The sequence below is a fragment of the Emydura macquarii genome, unplaced genomic scaffold (genome assembly GCF_026122565.2).
Source record: "Emydura macquarii macquarii isolate MOO-44397 ecotype Brisbane River unplaced genomic scaffold, CSIRO-AGI_Emac_v2 contig_1551, whole genome shotgun sequence".
Taxonomy (NCBI): domain Eukaryota; kingdom Metazoa; phylum Chordata; order Testudines; family Chelidae; genus Emydura; species Emydura macquarii.
Genome location: NW_027131688.1, coordinates 7617299 through 7635393, shown reverse-complemented (window position 1 = coordinate 7635393; position 18095 = coordinate 7617299). Strand labels below are relative to the sequence as shown.

The window sequence follows — 18095 nt, the reverse complement described above, 5'->3', positions numbered from 1 at the left end:
TCCTGTACCTTGTTTATTTTCCATTGGCATCTTACATTGGGCTGACGGATTCAAAGACTTTTCCACAACATGCTCTCAAGCCCAGAACCTCAAAGATTCTAATTTCCATTGAAATCAACGAGAGTGAAGATCTCAGTATAGATCCCTTTCCTGGTCAGTAATGTACCTTGCACGACTGCTCCTTTATACACTCCCACGTTATGTATAGACAAGCACAGGGGTGGCAAAAGTAAACCAGTTAACGTGCTGATTGCAATTAAAAACATTTTGTCCCTGGTTGCTAACAGAACGGTTGCCCTTGGTGTCAGTCAAGAAAAAACTTTGACATTTTACATTTCCTTAGAAATTCCAGTTGAAATTTTTCATCTAGTTCCCTTCAGACTGTTAAGTTTTGAAACAGAGCAGCAGATCAATTCATCTACTAGCATCCAGACTCCTGGTCCCCTGCTTAAATATTTACAGGGCCCTCATCATTGTAGTATTTGAGCGCCCACAGAAAGATTAATGGAATTGACGGGAATTTCTACTGGGGTTATTACTCTCACCCAGCTCTTTCCCAAAGGAGATGCTTCCTCACACCAGTAGATCACTTGTAAACTCTTTCCAACTAAGAATTCCAGTTCTCCATCACTTTTTTTTAAATGAACCATTCTTTTCTTCATCTTCTGTTTACTGGGATTATCGTTAAGAACCCTGCCTTGAACTCCTTACAATCCAAGAACCAATGTTTCCTTTTTGGTCCAATGAAAGTACTTTTAATTTGTTTATAGTTTTTCCTCTGATCTTCTTTCCTGCTAGAATGTTTTCATTGTTGAAAGCCTTCTGTATATTGCGTCTACTACTCTTCATCTCCCTTCTCAACTGCATTGGCCACTGTTGCCCTTTCCCTAGTTTAGACTTCCCCAGGATGAATATGAGCTGCCGTTTCTTTAGCTGTGTATTAGCTACATCTCATTTTTCCCCATCCAACATTACAGAACTATAGTCAGAACAGTTTACTACTTTGCGAGAGAGAGAGAGAGAGAATCGACCTACAAAACAGTCCAATCAGTATTGACAATGCAAGACATCCAAAAGCTTCTTGGAAGGCACATGATGGGCCTAATCCAAAATCTGCTAAAACAGTGGAAAGACTTTAGTGGTCTTTTGACAGGCCCTACTAAAGTGAACTCCATTTTATGCTGAAATATACAGAATCCGGTCGTCCAAGATTAAGGCCCAATCTTGTTCTCATTGAAGTCTATGGCAGCTTTGCCCTAACTTCAGATGGGACAAAGATTAAATCATAGGGAAAAACTTTTTAACCCCTGAAATTATTTTCAGTGGTATTCCATAAATGAGCAGCCAAATGGCCATAAAGAGAATAATATTGTGCTGTTTTTCTACAAGTGGCTCAATATTGCCTTTCTTAAATTACTCTGTATGAATTTAGCTCCATCAGAATGCGCACACACTACAAACTATATTTCTGGCTGCTTATATTTCATCTGGAAATAACCTCTACTAAACCAGAGCAGCAATGTGCTTTGTTTCAACTGACAATGTTAATAAACTTAAGTTCCTCGGCAGAAACAGGAAAATGCTTATTGTTTAAAAAATATTATAAACCAGCTTTCCAGAAAGCACATAAAGATAGATTAACAACCAGGAAGATATTTTAACAGCCATAATTTGTATAATTCCATCTGGGATCCACAGCATTTAAAAACTGGGAGGAAGGAGTTGAGATCATCTTAATTTGAAATTCACGTATATTTTTACATCTGGTCTGAATTAATCTTTTCAGAATACTGACTTTCATGTAAAGGAATAATTGCTTACAGATTTTGATTTAAGAGAAAATATCATAGGGTTAGAAGAGACCGCAAGGGTCATTTAGTCTAACCCCCAGCCAAGATGCAGGAATTGTGGAGGAACTCAGTTTGAATAAACTATGAGTTAAAAATGAATGTGACTAAGAACACCCTTACAAAATAATACTGGAAACAAAGTACACGTGTCCAAATCTGAACTCACCATCAAAAGCAGCTGCGTTAAAGGAAACAGCCTCAGTTTCAAGCATTTTTTGTCCAGAAAGGCCAAATCAATCCACTAAGTCGTTGATGAGACTTAAGATGGCTGAGGAATCTAGTTTGTACTCACAGATTTTTCCACATGAGTGTCAGGTGGTTGCTTGGAGAAAGCACGACTGCTGGCCAGGATGCTGTACGCTTTCCTTCCTCCTCTGTCGTTTCAAGTCGATTCTCTTTAAAACGGGCTGAGACTTGATGGATGATGTGACACCATTGCGGTCTATTGTCAGCCAGCTCTTCCCAATCTGTGGGGTCAATGCCTCCCTTCTCAAGATATGTTTTCAAGGTGTCCTTGTAGCGTTTCCTCTGTCCCCCGCGGGTCCCCTGACCATGACTAAGCTGAGAAAAGAGGACTTGCTTCGGAAGACGAGTATCAGCCAGCCACCCACAATGACCAACCCAGCGAAGTTGATGTTTCATAATCTTCACCTCAAGACTGCTGACAGTAGCTGCAGAGAGGACGCTAGCACTGGTGCGAGTATCTGCCCATCTGATATGGAGAATCTTCCTAAGGCAGCGCTATTGGTACCAGACGCTTAAGATGGCTTTGACATGTCACCCATATCTTGCACCCATAAAGAGAGGGAATGACTACTGCATTATAGACCAGGATCTTCATTAACAGAGATCTGTGGATGGAAACTAAGACACGACAGAGCAACTTTCCAAAGGATGCACTGGCACAACGGATCCTATGTTCGATCACCACACCAAGGTTGGCAGCCTGGGAGAAGTGGCTACCAAGGTAAGGGAAATGGCTCAACATTTTCCAGGGGTTCACTGCCGATGACAATTTGTGGGGGAAGGGAGCCAACTTGTGCTGGGGCAGGCTGGTGGAGCATCTTAGTCTTCCCAATGTTGAGGGAGAGTCCTAGGCTATGATAGGAGCCTGAGAAAAGATCTAGGGTGGATTGCAAGTCAGCCTCCGTGTGCGCGAGAACACCACAGTCAGCAGACTGACGGTCGGTAATAAAAGTTCTGGTAACCTTAGGTTTAGAATGGAGATGTTGCAGATTGAAAAGATGGCCATGCATGTGACACTCAATCTCGATTCCAGAGAAAAGATGGTCACAAATAAGAATCAAAATTATGGAAAGACAGATGGTGAAAAGGGTTGAGGCATAACACAACCCTGTTTAACAGCAGCACGGATGGTGAACGGGTCCATCGCTAACCCTTTACAGAGGATGGTGGTGCTCATTCCATCATAAAGCTGCCTGAGAACACGAATGAACTTCAATGGACAACCAAACCTAGACAGCACCTTCCATAACGCTTCCCGACTGATTGAACAAAAGGCCTTAGCTAGGTCAACAAACTGCCATAAATAATGGCTGGTGTTGTTCTCTACACTTCTCTTGGATCTGTCGTGCAACAAAAATCATGTCGATGGTGCCCTGAGATGGTCTGAAACCACACTGGGAACCTGGAAGAACGTCTTCAGCAAGAGGGTGAAGATGGTTCAGAAGGATGCGAGTAAGGATCTTCCCAGCAACGGAGAGGAGGGCAATATCTCGGTAATTCCCACACATTGACTTGTCCCCTTTCTTAAAAATGGTCACAATGTTACCGTTCTTTATGTCAAGTGGAATATCCTCATTAACCCAAATTCTAACCAGAAGTTGATGAAGTTTTTGCACGAGCGCTATTCCACCAGCTCCACAGGGTTGCCATCTGGGCCTGGCACCTTGTTTTTTCTAGCCTAAGTGATGGCACGCCAAACTTCCTCAGAAGATGGAGGGTCGGCAAGAGGCTCTATTACTGGATGCTGAGGAATGGACTCGATGGTGGCGGCTGAGACTTTAGATTCACGGTTCAATAGAGTCTCGAAATGCTCCTTTCAACATTGCTTGAGGGCTACATTGCCCTAAAGAAGGGTGGAAGCTGTCCTATGTTCAAATGGCATAATCCCATCAAGAAGTGGCAGCTAGGTCGACAGAAGAATTCTTTGCTCAACAAAGCTGCGTCTACAGTGGGGGTTAGGTTGACCTAACTATGTGGCACAGGGCACCAACTTTTTCGTAGCCCTGAGCAATGTAGCTAGGTCGATCTAATTTTTAGGCAAAGACCAAGCCTTCCTGTCTGCTTTGGCAACGCTTCCATGAGAATTGACAGAAATGCTGATTGCTATAGTCACTGGTCGGCTTTTTATGTACCCTTGCAAGTCAATTAAAACACTAACTCAGCTCTAGGCATTTTGCTGTCAGGACAAGATATCATGAAGATAAAATAAAAATTAGATAATAGCACTCCACTGAAGGGGTCTCTCACTCTGATATATTACTCTAATAAGAGTTTAAATACAGACTTCAAAATCATATCATTTCATTTCATTTGCTAAAAATACCTTTCTGTTGTCAGTACCCAGTATCAGAGTAAATACTTAAGACCCTGATTCTGCAAAGACTCCGGCACATATTTGACTTTACTCACATGAACAGCCCCAAAGGATACCCCAAAATCGAGGCATCCAAAATCACTAGACACGCTTGGAAATCTTGGGGTAATTGGTCCCAGTTTAGATGGTAACTTGTTCCCTAGAGGACTACTCTCATGAGTAAAGTTAAGTATGTTTGCAGGATTGGGGCCTAAATTTCCACTGTCTCACAAACGAAGTGTGTCATTAAAACCCAACTAAAAGATTAAGCAGTTTTATCTACCAGACTTCCATAATCCAGAGAGGCATCATATGTTTTATTTCTTTTATCAGTCATATATTTTAACGGAACTGTCTTATCAGTTTACTTATAAGGTGTTTTCCTATAAAATCCTAATAATGCGATATGAAATAATCAAACTAATCCTCATAATTCAGTTTAGGCCCCCTTTTCTACCCCCCAATAAAATGGTTAGCAAAACTATTGATTAAAATGGAAGCAGGATATGACTACATCTGAACCTGGGTAAATCTGATTAATAATAATGAACTGTTATATTGATGTCACTTCTGCGCAAATAGTGCTATTAAGAATTGCTTCTGTGAGTTAGGCTCTAGGCAATGCAGAGCCAAAATGACAGTTCAGCATGGAAAAGTTTTCATCTAGAAGTACTGATGCTGTTAAATTTCAACTCCCTGAAATCACAAAGGAAATAACTAACATTCTTGGAAAATGAAGCCACTTGCAGTTTCTCCACCACCATTTACTAATCCCTAAAATTGCACCCTGTGGCAATAAAGAGTAATTCATGCAATAAACAGCAAAACGAAAATAGATGCATACGAAACCAAAACATCCAAATGTGTATATTTCCCAAAGGAAAAGAGCAGGAAAGACAGTCTGTGGAGATTTTATTACATCATCTCAGCTTTTCAAACTACCCCATTCAAAATTTAAAAGAATACATTGAAACGCAAACTTGTATAGGACAAACAAACTAAAAAGGGTTTTGAATGTTACCCTACTAGAAATAATGGAATCTACTAACAGAGTTGACTTTTCTTTCCAAAGAAAGCTATTTGTGCGGATACATTTGTGTCATATTAAATCTCTCACCAAAACACTGGCTTTAGCAAAAACTGCAGTGTTCCTACAATCACTAACTTAACAGGTGATCTGATCTGTCTGACAAATCGCCAGCCTTCATTTGGGCTTTAAAATCATAGAATATTAGAGTTGGAAGGGACCTCAGGAGGTCATCTAGTCCAACCCCCTGCTCAAAGCAGGACTAACCTCAGCTATGTCCTTATTTTGACTCATTTTCACCAATTTATGCCTTCAATTCTTACAGGGATCAATAGGTTCTCAGCCTGAGATACCTATAAGGGTCTGATTGGCCGAAACACGCTCTTCTGCAAAGCAGCTCCCTTTAAGCTCTCACCCAAACACGGAGGCACCCAAAAATCACCAGCCACTTTTGGAAACCTCAGCCGTTCGCTATTCGCATTTTAGCAGCGCCCTCTACGTTCAATCCGCTGTCCGCACACCTAGGGAAAGAGACACCCCGTGCCCTGCAGAGTTTCCAGGATCGCACTGCCCACACGGTTCATGCAAAGTGCCGAGCGGAGCGAACGCCTCCCAGGACCGCTAGTTTTAGGGGGAACAGCGGGAAGCCCCAGGCATGGCCCGGGAGCGGGCCCCCCCACTGGGCAAACCCCGAACACGAAGCCAAGCGCTGCCCCCGCCACGAGTTTCTCTTGCTGTTGCCAGGCCAGGACAACGCGAGAGGGGAACGGGGAGCCCGGCGGGGCTGTTAGCGGGACACGCAAACTTTGCAAAGCGCCCCGCGCAGGCACGGATCTGTCACCCCCCAACACCGAGCACGGCCGCCCCGCTCGGCTCGGCTCTGCCCCGGCAGGGTGCGGGGACCCCCGCGCCCCGCAACCCCGCAGCCAGGCTGGGTAACGACCCCGCAGCGCCGTGCACCAGCCTCCTCGCTGCAGGAGAGCGGGCGGCAGGGACCCGGGCAGGGGGTCTCCGGGCCCGCCGCCGCCCGCCCGCCCATGCACCAGTCCGCCCCCCTCCCCAGGCCGGTCCCCTCGCCCCGCGTACCGGAGACCGCCTCCCGGGAGCTGCCGGGCAGCCCCGGCCGCGCGGGGTCCGAGCCGCTGCAGTACCTGGGCGCGAGACAGGCAGTCCCCCCGGCGCGTGCCGGGCTCCCGGCTCCTCTCCGGCCGCCGCCGTGCGCGCGCGCACCGCCTCCGCTCCGCCCCAGAGCGCGCGCGCGCGCCCCCTCCCAAACCCTTCTCCAGCCGGGAACGTACCAAGCTCCGAGCGGCGGAGGGGGGGGCGGGAGGAGTAGGAGAGAGAGAGAGGCGGGCGGGTGAGCGAGCCCCGTGCGATCCGGCGCAGCGACCCCACCCCCCGCCGACAAGGCGCAGGCAGGCCCCGGGACCGCTGCCTCCTGCCGGGCCGGGCCGGCCCGCGGCTCAGCCTCCCGGCGCTGCGGCTCGGACCCTTCTGCAAGGGCAGCCCTTGGTAGAGCCCGGAGAGCCGCCCCCAGCGCGCGGAGCGAGGGCGGGACTCACGGAGGGGAGAGGGTGTCTACACGGAGTAACGGGACTCCGGGAGTGACTCCGGATTGAGTCGCCTCAGCCTCCCTGCCCGGCCGTGCACGCTTTAGCCCAGGCTTGGATGAGTCCTGCTGCGACAGGGGGTTCAAGCCTGGGGGCTGTGGAGGGAGCCGCCCAGTCCAGGGCCACCCAGCCAGGACAAGCACATCTGGAGAGGCCCTTCCCTTTTAGCACATCTGTGCGGGCCGGGGGCAGGGCCCTTTCTATGCCTCCCGCTAAGAATTTTGGAAAAGAAAACAGGCCTTGGCTTTATAAACCAAACTGAAGAGCAGTCCCGCCCAGAACAGCTCGCCAAACCCGGCCTAGCTTTGTAGGGCCTGGTTATATTCTGCACACACCTGATCCCTCCCAAGCAGACATCAAACACGCCCCTATCTCCCCGCTCAAACACCAGCGTTTCGTAAAGCCCACTGGGCCACCTTTGGGCCTGCTATCGAGTACCGTAGGCCAGCATGCCTCTTGGGCACAACACAAACACACGCTTAATTTTAAGCACTTGCTAAATCCCACCGAAGGCACCAGTGGGATTTCCACACAGGCGTAAGTGCTTTGCTGAACAGGGAGGAATTTAAGCATTTTTCTTGCCTTATTATGCCCCTAATCCCATTGCTTTGTAAGTGGACTTGAATCAGTAAGACACTAACAAACACGAGCAAATGTGGCAGACTCAGACAAGGTTATTTAAATGGTACTATGTGCAAGAGAAATATAACTAGCCTTTATCACATTGGCTTTCAAAAGGGAATCATTACAAAAAGTGGGCATTTCATTGCGTAGGCAAAGATGTCTCCGATAGATTTTGGATGAGTGAAACAAATGAGCTTGATACCATCCATAGAACATATTTTTTGCAGGGTTTCATCACTCTGAACAGTTAAGATTATTCTAGCATATGATTGGACTGATCTGGTAAGAATCGATACCATTGCTTTCTTGGTGTTCTCTTGAGAATAATTAATTTTAACTCCATTCACAAAATATGTTAGTACCTGTGCTTAAATGAACAAAGTTGTTACAGGTCAGACATCCAGAAAAGGCATATTTAATATTTTTTATGTTCCTTTTAGGATTGGTTCGTGACCATCTCTATATCCCCATCTCTTAAGACACATCTGATGCCGAATAGTAATTTTGTGTTTCATATAGAAGGATAAATAATATCTTATCTGCTTAATATCTTGGAACAAACACAGTTTCTGAGCCTGCCTTTTCCACATCATTTGAGCTCACACATTTTACACATTATGAATATTGCATTTTCTTGGGATATGAAACTTTGCTACGAAGAAATTGAGCTGATTAGATAAAGCAAATGAAGTATAATTTGAAAGCCTGGATAATTTATTGGGTTTTCTTATCTGTGATTATAACAGAATGTATAGTTATATATATATATATATATATATATATATATATACGTTATATATATAGAAATGTTTAACATACACATTTAATTTATGTAGATGATAAATGGCTTAGAAAAAGTTTTTGAGCCAGATTCTCTGCTGGCATAAACCAGCATCGCCAGTAGAGGCTAACTGGGCTATGTCAATTTACACAATGCTGACAATCTCTCTCTTTATGCAGAGGGAGAGAAAAATAAACTTTAGCTGGTGTGCTCTTTATTTCTTTCTTTTCTTAGAAGACAATATATCAGTTAAAAATTCTGGAATTAATACTATTAAAAACAGGAAATGGAAGCATAGCTGGAAAACGCAGACTGCAATAAATTAAATTACTTTTTGACAAGATGTAACAGAGTCCTAACAATGTTTTTTTTCTGCAAACTTCAGAAAGGGAGCCATTACTGTGGTTGAACATATCATTCACTTAAAATATACCTAGATATTTTCAAACTAGGCTTTCTACAATCCTGGGTCTTTGCTGGTCAAGTTGCTTCTCTAACAGTATTTCAGTGGTAGCACTGTTGGTGGCAAGAATAGCTACACAACTGGGCAACAAAGAAAGCTGGCTTATGTCATGCATATTTTCCTATGATTTTATCTAACAAGTTGAAAAATGAAAGCAATGACCCAGAGTAGAAAATGAATTAATCTGCCCCAAGTACATTAAAGAACATTTGAAAAAATTGGTAATCCAAAGTGAATCGAGCCATTTAGTAGGAAGATTATTTTTAAACATGTTTAATTCTATGCATTTTAGGTTTGTGATGAGATCTATTGACAATGAATTGTGCTCTACCCTTTAATTAGAAGCCACTGCAAAAAAAAGCACCATCTCTTATTTGACATAATTCGTTTAAGATTTTTTCCATGATATAACTGTTTGCCCTGTGTGTTATACCACAACAATTAGCTCCACAGGGCTGATTTTTTTTAACGTGAGCTTTTCCCTTTATATTATTATTGGCATTTGTACCTAGAACTCTCAAATCAGGGATTGAGGTTCTGTTGTGCTAGATGCTGTGCCTACATATAATTTAAACTCTCAAATAACTTACTGTTATAATAGAGTCTAACTACCGCACACAATATATCACACACATCAGACAGTAATATAGGTATACAGCCTGTAGAGAGACGCTGGACTGAGGCATCACCAATCTACTATGTATTTACACAAACCAAAGCTTTGTCTAGTGATAATTAAGGCTTGACCCCACTCACCCAAAACTTTACTGAATATAAAAGGGGTGGAATATGTACTTCAGTGTTCTTCCATCTAAGATCTTCACATTCATAAAGCCTTCAGCAGGATGTTCTAATGTCCTGACTTCTCCTTTTCCAGCGTCACGTACTATTCTTTTTAAACTACTTCGCCTAGTAATAATACCTAATGCTTTTCATTGGTCGATCGCAAAGCCCTTTGCAAAGGAGTTTGGTATCATTACCCCCGTTTTACGCATTGATGTGAAATTTGTCCTCGTGAAAGGTGATGGGTTGCCATCACTGTAGACTGATGTCCTCTTTCCATAAAAGCATACAGGCCCCAACTCAGGAAAGCACTGCACCACAGACACAGCAATGGCTGCAGCAGCAGCAACACGAGCTTCCTGCCTTGCCTTGATAGGGAAAGAGCTCTACAATGTTCAGTATCCGTGGACTTGCCTATGCCGGGGATGTGCATGTTTTATGGAATACAAGTCCAAAGGGACTGGGTTTATGCACTTCTGGGTAAATAAGTACCATTTTAATAATGTTTCATCTTTATAAACTTCCAGAGGCATGGCTACGTGTTATAAAATATCTCTGTGAACTGGTACCTTGTCTATAGAGGAACTGACCACTATTTATTCCGCAAGCCTTATTCACAATGCGTAAATATTAATGGGACCGCTTGTGTGGATAAGGGCTGACACCATAACTAGAGGTCTGATTCTCTGCTCCTACCTGTGCAACTCCATTGTCTTTTGTGACACTACTCCTATCTTGTGCCCGGTGAGAGCAGTAGCAAGGCTAATGTGTCTTTAGCATTATTTTTGGCTTGTCTTTCATGGCCAGGTACATGGTCCATACAAGGATTTCTCAGTTTACTGTCATAAAAAAGGAGATATGTTAACCTTGAGCAGGGGAGGGAGTTATTTTTTGTGTATTGATATTTTGCTAGAGAATTCTCTTGGACCTTAATTAAAAAGAACCGCTCTCTACAGAACCACCATCCTATACTGATTGCTGTAAACTCTAGTGAAGACTTGGGACGTTTTTCCCCCAGAAGATCTGGCAAAGTTCTTGCTGCATTTCCATACCAGTTTAGCAATGGCTTCAATGCAGTAAACAGAGAGCACAGGGATAAATTCGGCCTTTGGATTCACATTACCAGCATCCATTAGGGTCAATGCCAACACATGAGGGCAGAATTAAGGAAGGCCACACCCCTGCCTTCCTTTGAGCACACAGATCTCAGTGTGGGGATAGAAAATGGAAAGTGACATCACACAAGGATTTTAACTGTATGTTAAGGGGAAAATATAGTAATAAAAGTGTGACCATTCGAAAAATGCACAAGCCTCTCAAATGTTGTCATGAGTGACACTATAGAGGGCGCTTTCTACAACCAATATTCACAACCCATCAGAATAGATCACTTTATTGTTCCACTAATTAAAATCTTGAAGCTATTTCTGGAGGTCAGGGCAGACTGAGATTTGGGAGGAGGCTGGTTCTGTCCTAAATCTTTTATGATAGTGTTTGGAATAAGTAAAAGTTGCATGTTAACTGGGTCACGCTAGAAGCCGTTTGCTAAAGATAAAGCCGGGCTCGTTGCTGCTCTCATCAGGACAGCCTAATTATATTTTGTTCCTAGAAATAGCCTCTGTCATTTAAAATATATAATTAAGTCTTTGTCGTAATTAACACCACACACACACAGAGCCCACAGAGAAGAGGTAGTGTCGCCTCACAGATAGGGCGCTAAAGTGGGATGCAGGAGACCTGGGTTTTATTCCCAGCTGCCACTAGGCAGATGGATGATCTTAGGCACGTCACTTGGAATGAGTCTAGCGGTGCCTCAGTTTCCCATCTCTAAACGGTAATGATACCTGGTTGAGCTGAAGGTAACCAGGAGTAAGCTCTAGCTGCATGCCATAGAACTGAAAGAAAGACACAAGCATGTGTGAGGGGACTCCACTCATAAATCTTTCCACAAAAGAACATCTAAAATGGTTGTTGCAAACAGTCTTCAATTACATCTACGTTTTCGGGACAGCCTCAGTTATCTGTGCTGGGCTATATAGTAAGTGGTTTATTCCTGAGGAGTGCATCTGCTGCCCCACCAACTCGAATCTTCTCTCGCAAAGTTATCAAGCCATGTTACATTTTGGTTTGCTGTTATCTTAGTCTGCAACTTTGCCCCATGGAGATCCAAAGAGCTACTGGCAAATCCAAGGGAGAGGTTGTTAGTGGGCTGCTGGTTCCTACCCAGCAGGGTTTGTTTCTTGGTGCTGCTTCCTGTCTTTGAGTTTTGCATCGGTCTGAGAGCCTGGGTCAGTGAATCTCTCCTGCTGCTTGCTCCTTTGAGGCTGATTCACTCCATTAGCAGAAACTGCCTGTATGCTGGGAAATCTGACTTCCATCATCCAGGATCCAATTCTGCAAGGTGCTCAGAGTCCACAGCTTCCATAGCAATCACCAAGCACAGGCTTGGCCCCAGGAAAACAAAAACTGCCTGCCAGAGGGAAGTTAAGTGTGGAGTGAATTGTCATGTTCATTTAAAAAAAGTGAGGAGGATGACTCTAATGAACGTGGCGGAGGCTGGGCGAGTTTGCTCACACAGCTGCCCAGTGCAACTTAAGGCTCATCTACGTGTGACAGTTGCATCATTTTAGTTCTAGGTGTGCTTTTAAACTGAGTTTGATATACTGTTGCAAACTTCCGTTTGCACAGACTCATTCTGGCCTGAATCAGGCTTATTTCGATTGAACTTAAGTCAGTTAGGAATCAATTTAAGTTAAACTGAAATAAAACTGTTTACACAGGGGTTTGCACTAGTTTCACTGAATCGGTTTAAAACTCAATTTGTCAAACTAATGCGATTTTCTCACCTCAAGAAGGCCTTAGTTTCTGTATAAGGTCTCTAAGCCTTTCCTATTCATTTACGCTGCTAACAACGCTTGTCCAGGCTCTCGTCATCTTACCTCTCAATTACACAACATGCTTTTCTCTGGCCTTGACAAATGCAACTTGGTCCCATTCATCTCCATTCAGAATGCTGCTGCAAAGATCATTTTCCTGACCCCTTGCTTTGGCCATATCACCCCCGTCTTTGAATTCCTCCGCTGACTCCCCCTTCCCTCTTGCATCAATCAGAAGCTGCTGGTCTTCACTTACAAGGCCCTTCACGGCCTCTCTCTCATTCACTTGCAATCTGTCAATGCTTGTCTCCGATCGATCCACGTGCCAGCTTCCGTCACCCCCTCGTTATGCTTTCATACGAGCACCTTAGTGCTTTCTCCCCTGCCGCCTCATGCTTGGTTGAAGCTCCCTGTAAACATCTGTTCATCTTCAAAACTCTCCTTGGCTGGGATGCCTACAATAAAGCTGACAAGGGTTAAGCTACTGATGTGTAGAGACCACTGCCAATCACGCCAACCAGCCCTGTCGCATTGTTTGCTGGTGCTCCCTCTGTCTGCCTGTATCTGTCTGTTGATTCATCTTATACTTGGATTGTAAGCTCGTAGGGACTGAGGCCATCTTTTGTGTGTGTTTGTGCAGCACCTACCACAATGGGCTCCTATGCTCTAGGGCTGTGATAATACACATAACAATGAAGCTGTGATCGCTAGCGGAGCCAGGCCTCTCAGACAGACCATCAGTTGCACCATATGATGGCGTAGTCTTTTGCGGTGAGTGAAAGCATCCCAGCATGACTAGTCTGAGATCACCAAACTCACTGAGCTCGTGACCTTAATCAGATTTGGACCCAGGTCTCCTGAGCTGGAAGACGTGGGAATTCACCAATTCTCGCTACTGTTTACCATTCCATCTGCAATGCTGCTGCTTGTACTGGAGTTTAAAAACCAAAATCTTCAGCTGTGCACAGGAGCCGAAAACAAAGTTCCATCCTGAAAGAGCAGTTGGTTCAGGTTACAGGGGAAACTGACCCACTGTCACAGAAACGGATTCAACCTTTAGGCTTTGTTTGAAATTGCTGGAGTTGTTGACTTCAAGCTAAATTGTTAACTTTAGCCGGCGATGATCGATGCTAGCTGGATGTGTCAGCTGGGGTTTCCAGGCCAGTGGCAGGCAGCCATTAGCGACTCAGGCAGGAATGTCAGAAATGCAGAGAAACACCCACAGTTCCAGGATCCTGGACTGTCCTTCCCTCTGCCTGCTGGCAAAGTGAGCCTCCATCTCCTTATGCAGGCGTGGTGTGCTTCATGCACCACACCGCAAGAACACTGCAGCGTGCTGTTATCAATGTAAACGGCTGGCCGAATGAGCGAGTGTTAGGGCTCTGGTTTGCCTCCAATAGTTCAGCATATTCTACTGTGTGAGATGTGTGTTCCCCACATGCTGTGGAACCATAATAATGACATGTGGAGGAGAGGCTGAGGGAACTGGGCTTATTTAGTCTGCAGAAGAGAAGAGTGAGGGGGGATTTGATAGCAGCCTTTAACTACCTGAAAGGGGCTTCCAGGGAGGATGGAGCTAGGCTGTTCTCAGTGGTAGTAGATGACAGAACTAGGAGCAATGGTCTCAAGTTGCAGGGGGGGAGGTCTAGGTGGCATATTAGGAAAAACTTTCCCTAGGAGGGTGAAGCACTGGAATGGGTTACCTAGGGAGGTGGTGGAATCTCCATCCTTAGAGGTTTTTAAGGCCCAGCTTGACAGAGCCCTGGCTGGGATGATTTAGTCAGGATTGGTCCTGCTTTGAGCAGGGGGTTGGTCTAGCTGACCTCCTGAAGTCCCTTCTAATCGTAATTGTCTATTATTCTTTCCTCAGTGGGGAAGCCAATATCTAACAGCGCACAGGGATTAGCAAAATGAATCAACAGGATCTGGGCTGAGCCAAATGGCTCCTGAGAAGAGTGAGGTTAGACTGGAATGAAAGAATAAGAAATAAGATCCAACCTCAGTTCACAAGAAATATCTGAAACTCTGAGAAAGATTTAAGGATCCATTCTTAACTTCTCTGGGCATGTTGGAATTTACACCTTGTCTGTAGCTCCTTAATCAAGATGAAAAAATACAGCTACTATTGATGTGGTGTGTTCTAACCATCTTTATAGCTGCTTAGAACATCGATCCATTTGAAAGCCAAGTCAAATTCTCATCTCACTCACACTAGTCCAATCCCAGTGAGGTCAATGAGGTTGCATTGGTGTAACTGAAAAGGAAATTTTGGCCTTCTGATGTGCAGCTATTTAAGGGACTGTTTGCTAGTGGTCTGAGCACAAGAATGAGAGGTAGGAACTCTTGACTTGCATTCAAATATATAAGGTGAGGCATTTAGGCACCTATGTCTCTTAGATGGGAGCAGTAGCAGACCCATAAACCTTTACATGGACCAGGCATTGACAGCAACCCATATGTTCCTAGTGTGGGTTACAGAGACCGGTTGCACACAAGCATAGATGGCCAGTAGTCATTGCTGGTTTTTGTTTTTATCTTATAATTATCCCTCTTCCCCCCCACAAGTTTTCAATGCCTTGGAACCATCAGACTGGGCTACTCTCTGTTACCACATGTTCCCGTTGTGCGTGAGAACCGAGGTACACTTCAGGAGCTGTTAGCCAGGGCACCACGTTCCAAGGCCAATGCTACCTACCGGCTAGGCTCCAGCTAATCATCGTTTTTAAGCATTCACACAGTGATTCACACGTTCAAAGCTCTGTACAGACACTAATTCACTCCAGAGAGGAGAATACACCTGACAGCCTGTCTACCAACTTCTGGACAGGCAGAGTATTCCCCACTGCACTGCATATGGGATTCAGGGGGAGCGGTCAAGAGCACATGGAAGATTCAGAATGAAATCAGTGCATTCAAAGCAGGATTTTGTTTGGGGCACATGAGCCAAGGCTCAAAGAGACAGAGGATGGCGGGTGGGAGCGGGAAGAGATCCAGGAACAATAATATTTTCATAGATTATTATATATTTGTAGCATCAAGAGCCCCAAGAGAATCAAGAGGGCTAGGACTCCTTTGTGCTAGGTGCTGTACTATCACAGAACAAAGACAGCCCCTGTTCGGAAGAGAATTATTGTTACGAATTGTATTTGACACCAGCTGGGGGAGCAGAAGTGTGGAGGGAGAAGAGTGCTCTCTGAGAGCCTCAAAAGACAACAGAAGCACTTGAAAAGGAGCATTAGTGAGCTAAGAAACATGAGCCAGATCCTCAGCGGGGATAAATTAGCATAGACTTCAGTGGAGTCACGTTGGTGTACACCAGCTAAGACTCTGGCCCTGTATTTTTAAATCAGACATTTTCTTGCCTAAAATTAGGGCTACCACCTTCAATTATTCACACCGAAGATTTTTAAAATCCAGGGCCAAATCCTCAGCTGGCATCAATCGACACAGCGCCGCTGGATGAATGAAATCAATGGAGCTACACCGATTCATGCAAGCTAAGGATCTGGGCCCTAGACTCATGCTGTTTGTTTATTTTTTGGCTCCGACACTGGCTTGGGAAAGTAACCCAAAGAGCAGTCTGCTCAGGGATCTGCTGAGAGCAGGAAGAGAAGCAAAAATCATCAGACAAATGATCTGCCTGAAAGAGTACCTCAGTGCTCGGACGCTCCCCCTTCTGCCAGGCAATCAGGAGGAGCTGTTGATGTGGATCCTGACAGACAATAATGGATGGTGAGAACGGAGAGTACAGCAGGAGACGCTACAACTGGCTGGAAAAAGAATGCTCTGAACACGAGTCCCCGAGGAGTCCTGCTTACAATGGAGGGAAAAAAAGGTAACCCAGAGATATAAAGGGTTACTTGGCTTGCTCTCACTTCCCTTCTTAGGTTAACCCCTGGAGAAACAGAGGGAATACTTAGAGACCAGGCTTCTCACGCTGCTCTTGGAAGCATGACATTCCTTGCGTTGTGCTGAATTTTTGGTGGCCACATAGGTGCTGCCGCAGCACGCGGAAAAGGTTAAGTAAGCCATCTTTTTGTGCGGGGGTGAGATTTCACTCTTGTAGAGAAACCAAGAACAGAACGTACCAAAAATCTTGGGTTGTCCACACCCCCAAACACCAGGGGATCTAGCTAAACCACACACGCAGCCTAGGAAATATACTCCAGGAACTTTGGTAGCAAAAAGACACCATCCTCTGGCATTTGAGCTAAAGGAGAATGTCCCGTGGGGATCACTGTTTGGAGAACTTCCATTTTATTTTGTGGTTCTAGGAGGACACTAGCGAAAGAAAGAGACAGACAGACAGAGACAGGTAGCACAGGCAAGTGGGAAGTTTGGATAAAAAGATTTCCCATGAAAAAATTGGCATTTCGAAGGAAACTAACCTTTTCCCAAAAGATGTTTCCTTCAAAATTTTCTGATTTTTGTATTAAAAACCACTGAAGAAAGATTTGATTTTCAGATCCTGAATGCTGACAATTTTCAGCTCAAAAATAGTGTTGATATTTGGTTTTTATAAAAATGAACATTTTAACTGAGAACAGAAAAAAGATTACTCCCCTATTTTTTATTGTTCGGGGAGAACCCTCCCCCCCCCCCCAAAAAAAAAAACCCTGATTCCACCCCCTCCCCACTTTTCTATTTAGTTTTTCTCAAAAAAATAAAAGTTTTTTTAAAGGATTTGGTGGCAAGTTATTTGATATTTTTTTAAAAGTGCAAGCTTGCTTTCTAGGCAAGTTTCCACACATTCCCATGGCTCTAATTTGGGCTCAAAATGAAATTTTTTTTATTGTCTTACTGAGCCTACCAGTGACAAGCTGATGATGGATAAGCTCTCTCAGCTCTGCAGTTGAGACAGGCAACATTTCTTCTGGCTGAAGGCCTGAGTTTGACATGGCTCAGCCAATTTGCGTCCTAGGATATTTAGAAAAATTAGCCCTCTGGAAACCAAGTGACTGCATTTGAAAAAGGCCTCACTCATCCTGCAGTCATTCTGGAAGCCAGAAAGTCAAGGTGTTTGCCATGTGAAGACACTGCAGGCTCATACGTGTCCATTCCATTTCTGCCTGTCCGAGTGCATTTCAGAGAGAGAGTTACGGAAGACAGATATTTGCCACGACAACCAGAATGATTAGCACAGGACGGAGGAAAAGATGGCTGCAGTGAGGACTTTCCTGGGATGTTTTTGCAAAGTCATAAAGACACTTGCCTGTGTCAGCTGTTGTCCTCCTATAACATGCTTCATCACACACACTGCCCTGGGGAGAAGAGGAAAAAGAAAAGGGAGGGTTTTTTTGTTTTTTTTAAATTATTATCTGATTACAACTTTCTGAACCACCCGTCTTTATGGCTCTTCTAGTCTAACAACATTCTTGGAAGCCTTTTGGGCAAAAGGAGGAGGGGGGAAGAGAACTCCATTCGCTGCAGCTGCTCACAGGATTGAGAGACATCTTTCGGTGGTGTGGGGGTATGTGTGTGA

General features: G+C 44.6%; 1 protein-coding gene across 1 annotated transcript in view; it reads right to left on the bottom strand.

The window, feature by feature from the left end:
• FRMD6 (FERM domain containing 6) overlaps positions 1-7336 on the bottom strand; it is a 71326-nt gene extending 63990 nt beyond the window's left edge. Inside the window, exon 1 of the mRNA XM_067554763.1 lies at positions 6628-7336. The gene's annotated coding sequence lies outside the window, so the exon portion shown is untranslated. The remainder of the gene's footprint in view (positions 1-6627) is intronic.
• Between the last annotated feature and the right edge of the window lie 10759 nt (positions 7337-18095).